Source organism: Gopherus flavomarginatus, chromosome 5 (assembly GCF_025201925.1).
Source record: "Gopherus flavomarginatus isolate rGopFla2 chromosome 5, rGopFla2.mat.asm, whole genome shotgun sequence".
Lineage (NCBI taxonomy): Eukaryota > Metazoa > Chordata > Testudines > Testudinidae > Gopherus > Gopherus flavomarginatus.
In genome coordinates this window covers 70,287,837-70,295,371 of record NC_066621.1, presented here as the reverse complement: position 1 = coordinate 70,295,371, position 7,535 = coordinate 70,287,837, and positions in this window count along the sequence as shown.

Genomic DNA, 7,535 nt, shown 5'->3' with positions numbered 1-7,535 from the left:
GCTTTCCTTATAAATATACATTTGCTTTGTTTTATTTTTACTTTTTGGCCTCACTATTCAGAAATTTTCATTCTTTTCTTCTGTCTTTTGGGCAAAACCCCTGAAGAATTATGGCAAAACTCACAGCCAACAGCCTGGTTCAGTCTGAAAAGTGGAGTGCTTTTCTACCTCTTAGTACAAATAAGCTGTCTGACAGAAAAATATTAACAGGATGATTTCTCTCTTCTAGGCTTTCAAGCAATTCTTTGTACCTTATGCCAAACTCTCCTATTCACAGTGCTCCTAATGCATTCAGTATGACTCTGTAAAAGAGAGGAATGACTCAGCAGCAAGAAAAAATCCAGAGGCAGGTGCAAGGTCTCTTTCTTTAGGGTCTGTGGCTATAACATGAAAGTGAAATGATTTAATATGACCAAAAGACAAAAGGAGCAAGCCTCCAGCTTTGGGGTCTGCCCAATCCTATGAACCTGTGTGTGGAGCCTGATCTTCCCAAAAGCATATTCTCTCCCAGCCCCAACCTATTTGAGCCCTTCCCTTAAGTACTTGTACAATACAACAGAAAAAGTAAGTGGAGGCGATATTAACCTTTTGTTCACTGGGCATCAAGTAATCCCCCTATACCCAGTCATATATTTTTATAACTCGTATTTTCCATGTAATAAAATAGCTACTTAATTCTTATCAATTGTAAGTAGTCTATAGCTTCATTCAAATTAACTAGAGCAAACTAAAGCCTCTGATTTCAGAACTTCTCATTGTCACCTGCACAAGATTTAAAGATTTCCTTATTTCTAATTTCAGCCAAATCTTTCAGTATACCTGTATCCAGTATACCTCTTGTCTCTAGGAATAGCTTCAACTCAGTGCCTCAAGGTATGGTTTAGGTCAGTCACAGAAACAGGGGTGGTTCTGAAAATGTTTCACCTCCTGACCTCACCCTACTGATGAAGTAGGTTCTAGCTCACAAAAGCTTATGCCCAAATAAATTTATTAGTCTCTAAGGTGCCACAAGGACTCCTCGTTGTCGGTCCTTTTGGGGGCTGGAATAGCCCTCTGACAATGGTAAAGTTCCTCTTCATGCCCCCAGCTTGATACATTCATTATAGATTTTCCACTTAAGAGCACCCATGGTATCTTTGACTACAGCAGTGTCCTATACTGCAAGATATAATGTACACCAGAGTGATGCAAAGGACCAAATGTGACCCTCTATGTTTAAAATAGCTCATCATGCTCTTTCTCATCATATACTGTCCCTACCAGGATGGAAAACTGTTAAAAATTATTTATACTTGGTAACTGATCCTGCTGAATACCCTTGCAGCATCATGTCCATCTTTTCTTTTGTTAACTATGTTTTAAGAAATAAACAGGTACCTTAAGAGACTATTAAAAATAGTCTGGGATCATAACAGCTCATGTGAATGCCAGTGGCATTAGCAATTTTTAGTAAGCTCATTTCTAAAGCTAGATCTGCCTGCCTGATTGACATGCCCATATTTCATGTGGGTTGGCCGAGTCAGCTGTCTATTCTGACCAAAATCAGCTGGGTTTTTTTCTGTAGTTTGTTATTAAACTTCTCAAGAATGGAGCCTGAGTGGGAAATCTACAACAAATAGCCCCACTAAGAGAGGCTGCTTCAGAGCATCTGGTTCTCATAAAATGCAGAGAAGGAGAAAAAGTCTCCTGGCCCTCCATTACCTGCATCCTACTGCCTCACTAACATAATTTGTCCTCAACAAATCCATCTTTGTTCCTTGTGCAGAGATTGAGTCGGAGAAACTTTATCACTCTGTGGAAGTTAAAACATCCCTCCCCCGTGCAAGTTTGATACAGTAAATGGTGAAAAAGAGGCAATGCTTCCTATCACTCTTTATATATGTTCAGTAGTGGAGGAGTGATTGTCTAGTCTCATGGCACTGAGTATCAGCAGTCAGGACTCCTGTCCTGGGTTCTATTTCTGGTTCTTCCATTTAGTTGCTGTATGACCGTGGGCCAGGCACTTCAGTGCAAATTTTCAAAAGTTTCCATTAATGTTGGGTCCCCAACCTGAGATAGTTGGGAACCTAAAGTTAGACACTTAGCTCCATATCTAGGCACCTGAACAAATGTGTCCTCCTCACTTTCAGAAGTGGTGACTCCCTATAACTCAAGTTGATGGGAGCTGCCAGTTTTCAACATCTTAAAAAACAGGTCAAGTCCCAAAGTGTGGATTTAAGACTTGCACTCATATGCCCAAGTTTGAGTCTGTATACTTGGTCTTTGACTATAAAAGTAAAATGTTCAGATATGAGATTAGACATTTTCATAGGCATTATGCAGATTATATTTCCATATATAACATTCTATCTTATTTAAATTTGGAAAAGAAAGCAGGCTTCCTTGCCAGCTACTGAACTCATCTGCTTTTAAGTTGTGGTACCTCATTAAAATGTGCAGATGAACTGTTTTGTACAGTACTGTATCCTAGCACCAATATTCAGAACTGCAATGGAAACAAAGGACATTGAGATCAACTCCCCTTTCTTTCTTTCAGCAACAGTTCAAATTCTTTCAGCATTCAATAAAATATTTTCACTACTGAAAATCTAACATCTGGGACTCTAATTAGGCAGTGAGCCTTTTAGCTCCCCTGCTGTTCATGTAGAGTTAGGTTAAATCAACAAGATCCATCTTTGTGCTGGTGATGAAAAGAAACACAAATGCAAAATTGTAGGGTTTGCCTTATTGCTCTCGTAGGTTCAGGGTGTACTGCGCAGATATTTTACCTATGTCAGAGATATCACCCTCCAATATTGAACATAGTTAAAAAAATACCGCATGACTGTCCAATCTCATGTATGCCTTTCATATGTTATAGATATGTATTAAATTGTTTGTCTGGACTATCTGGATCAATCTAGACTCTAGACTATGAATTCTGTTGACCACGGACACACTGTTTTGTACCTCGCTTAGCGCACTGATGACTCACATCAAACAATGTATAAATAAGATATTTCGATCTGTTGAAACACAACTACTGCAAATTCATGAACCCAAGGCTAGGATACCACAGTCAGTGGTGGCTCTAGGCACCAGCATAGCAAGCAGCTGCTTGGGGCAGCCCATTTGCAGGGGCGGCAGCTGGAAGGGATCCAGCCTGGGAGCTGTAGTTCCTTGGTTAGCTCCCTGCCTATAGAGCCAGCCCTGGAGCAGGGAAAGAACTACATTTCCCAGCATTCCTTTGGCTGCTATCAACAGAAAAGGGACAGGGAGGGAGAATGGTAGCTGAAACCTCATGCTGCAGCTTGCTGTGAATGGAGAGCTCACTGCTAGAGCGGGGTGGCACTGTGAATGGGGAAGAAGTGTGCCCAAGGAGTAGAAGGCTTTGGCCCAGCTATCCCCTTCAGAAGAGATCCCCAGACTGGATTAGGGATACTGATGTGACCTCTTGCAGCTCCCAAAGAAGGAATTGGGTGGACTAAATGGACAGTGCCCCTCTCTATCTGAGTCCTAGCAAAGGAGGTATGTGGATCCCACTAGAATTTAAAAGGAAAAGTAAGGGAGGGGAGACTGATTAGGGGCAGGAGGAATAGTTTAGTGGTTTGAGCATTGGCCTGCTAAACCCAGGGTTGTGAGTTCAATCCTTACAGGGGCCATCTAGGGCAAAATCAGTACTGGGGACTGGATTCAATGACCTTTCAAGGTCCCTTCCAGTTCTAGGAGATAGGTATATATCTCCAATTATTATTTTTTTTTTCTGTTCGGGGGAGGGCTAGCTCAGTGGTTTGAGCATTGGCCTGCTAAACCCAGGGTTGTGAGTTCAATCCTTGAGGGGGCAATTTGGGATTGATCCTGCTTTGAGCAGAGGGTTGGACTAGATGATCTCCTGAGGTCCCTTCCAACCCTAATAATCTATGATTCTATGACTTCAGCAGTACCAGGCACATAGGAGGATTTCCACTTCTGAGCCATGGAAGCAGAAATTGATTTTTCCTTTCCAGATTTAGCTAATATTCAGAAAGGGAATCTAGCACCTGCCTTCCAGATTTGAACACCTCAAAATTCAGGAGTGCTCAAGCTCAATTTGGGCAGCTGTTACTTCATTTTTCCCAAATCGAATATACTGATCTACTGTAATTTGCTGTAGAAAAAGTAGGAAAAAATTGAGCAAGAAATGCTTCCCAGTGGTTATTAGGACTGAAATTGCTATTTTCAACAGCTTTTTTTTTTTTTAAGTTTTATTTATTTAAAAGGAAGACAGTGATATTGTATTGACAAATTCCCCATAGAAACAAAGAGTGGAACAAAAGAATAATAAAGGCACCTCAACTTCCTCATTTATGGAGGACAGTCTTATAATATGCATCCAGATATCCTCCAATCACACAAGCTGAAAATTGTTCCACTTTACAGCAGTTCTGTAACCATATGGGAACCAATCCTGTCTGGGTTCTGTGCACATCCAAAATTCCTGCTGAATGACCCGCCCTGGGAGCAAGTTACCAGTGACCCAGGGCTGGGGTGGAAGGAGGGTGCAGGGGGGGGTGGGGGTGGGGGAAGAGCCCAGCACTGGGGAGGCAGGGGGTGTGTGGCGGGGAGAGCCCAGGGCTGGGGTGGCATGGGGGTTGCGGGTCAGGGGAGGCCCAGAGCTAGGGTGGCAGGGGGTGCAAGTGGGGTGGGGCAGAGCCCAGGGCTAGGGCAGCAGGGGAGTTCAGGGGCAAGCCCAGGGCTGGGGTGGGGACAGCCAAATTTTTTTTGCTTGGGGCGGCAAAAAACCTAGAGCCGGCCCTGCACACAGTAAGGTTAATTCACAGATAGCACACACAGAAGAGTAAGTGTGTTCCTTATACACAACCCCGCCCTGCTCTGCTGTGTAGTAACACAGCCAAAGTCACTATCTGAGCCTCCAGCCTGGTCCACACTACACTGTTAAACCGATTTTAACAGCGTTAAATCGATTTAACGCTGCACCCGTCCACACTACACTGCTCTTTATATCGATTTAAAGGGCTCTTTAAATCGATTTCTGTACTCCTACAAAACAAGAGTAATGCTAAAATCGATATTACTATGTCGATTTACGATTAGTGTGGACGCAAATCGACGTTATTGGCCTCATTATTTTATAGTAGCTACCCACAGTGCACCGCTCCAGAAATCGACGCTAGCCTCGGACCACGGACGCACACCACCGAATTAATGTGCCTAGTATGGATGCGCACAATCGACTTTATAATATCTGTTTTATAAAATCAGTTTAAGCTAATTCATATTTATCCTGTAGTGTAGACGTACCCTCAGTCACTAGGATTAGTGGAGCTGGGAGGCAAATGAAGACATAGGGAGGGGGGTTAGAGGTGAGCTCCCCAGAAGTTCTGGAAGGCATGCAAACTAGTGCATTTTAAAGGCAAAACATTTTCCTATTACATGTTTTCATTTTTATTTTCAATTGACTCATATGTTTTGGAAACACTTTACAAGACAATATCAGTATAAATCAGCTCCAAAATACACAATATATTCACTTCTTCACACTCATTAGCAAAAAGCTATCAATTTTTTCCACAGAATATCACCTCTTTCCTGATCACGCATTGACAGAAATCTTTGAAAAGGATCAAACAAAACACTCATGTTACCTTCTCTAGCCCTGGAGCAGAGCTCCATATAGTTGGAAAACTTGTCCCTTCCACCAACAGAAGTTGGTCCAATAAAGATACTACCTCGTCTACCTTGTCTCTTTCATATCCTGGGACCAACACAGGTAAAACAACACTGCAAACAACTAAACATCTACCGACACTAGAAGAGTTAAACCAAAGCAAGAAAGCAATAACAATAGTAGATTATTGGGAGTCTATTTCCAGGCATGTTAACACTCTCTGCCAACTACAGTATGTTTTTTCTAAAGCCATTTTCTTACTCAATGATATTTCTAGTCATATTTTCTCAGATTGAAAAGATGAGAAATGTGTAGCACAATAACCCAACCTAAATGAAATGACAATATTAGACTTTTGCTTTCACTTTGTCTGAACAATGGGATACATTTTACAAAATCTTCATCAATAGCTAGCAACTACTGCCTCACATTTTCACCAAATACAGTGCAATTTCTTATAGCAATTTTCAGATTCACAGTGTATCAAAATCCTGTTAGAAATGCAACATTAGTGTAGGTGGTGGGTGCCATCTGGAATCACAGTCGTCTCTAAACAGGAGGCATTTATTAGGAGGAATCAATGACAAACTATACATAACCACGTTGCCTACTCTCATGATTTTTTTGTTCATCTTGAGACATTTGATGTTTTTCTTAAAGTCCTAGCTTCTGGAGACATTTCATTAGGTGAGAATCAGCACCTTTTCTCTCTCTTTTTTCATTATTAATTATTATTATTATTTATTATTATTATTGAAGTAAGCCTGTAGCCCTCTTAGTTATAGAGAAAAGTTTGAAAACGATGATCCAAATACATGATAGTGATGCAAAAACCAGAAGGCAAAAAAAAAAAATCATGATTTTTAAGCCAATGTTTTTTTGAAGCCTGATTCCTGATTTTTGAATGCTTGGGGTTAGCATTATTTATTGTAATAGACTTCCACACAACTTGTATTTCAGTTTTGTCTTCCCTTTTTACCAAGAGTCACACACAGTCTACCAGGAACTGCACACTGTCTGGAATGGAACGTACCACAGTTATCTAGCTGCAGAATAATATACTGCAAGGACCCGGAGTAGCCATTTCAGGCAGGCTGTAGGATAAGACTATTCTGCAGAACATTGCAATATGTAAATAAACCTAAGTATGATTGTAGCTCAGCATCGGGGTCTAGAATACTGTGGTTACAGAATATTCTTTTCAAATTGCACCATACAATCCTTAGCTTTCACGTGGACAAGAAATAGGCAACAACAAAAAGACTTGTATTGAAAGGGACCACAGGTGGACCTCTAACCGTGTAATTCACGCTAGCACTGCATTTCATGCTCAGCACTAGATGTAAAGCCCAAATTCTGCTACAAAGAAAACCATTAACTTGGCACTAATGACATGCCTGTTCTGCAGAATAGACTTATCCTACAGCCTGCCTGAAATGGCTACTCTGGGTCCTTTAACCTCTGTCTCTGAATTTTGTTGCATGCCTCAGTCAGGAATTTTCTTTCACTTGGCTTTTGTGTTTATATATTCTTGTTGTTGTTTAGCTGAACCTGGCTTCCTTCAGCCCCCTGCTGCTCAAGGATTCAGAGCTATGGTGTTCATTTGTGTTTTAGGTCAGCACACGAGTATTAAATAGATGACTAGAGGCCCCATCCTCATAGCCCAGATTTGTTTAAACTAAACACAAAAATTAACGTTCAAACAGGGTAGCAATATACCAGACACAGGGTGCCTAAGGCCTCCATTCCTCACAGGAAAGAAGTGTTTTACCAGCCTCAATGGTTATAACAGACACAGCAAAAATCCAGACGCTGGACTTCATTATAATGAAAAGATCAAATTCACTAGTTTCATGTTGGGTCTGTCACACACAGTTCACACAATCTA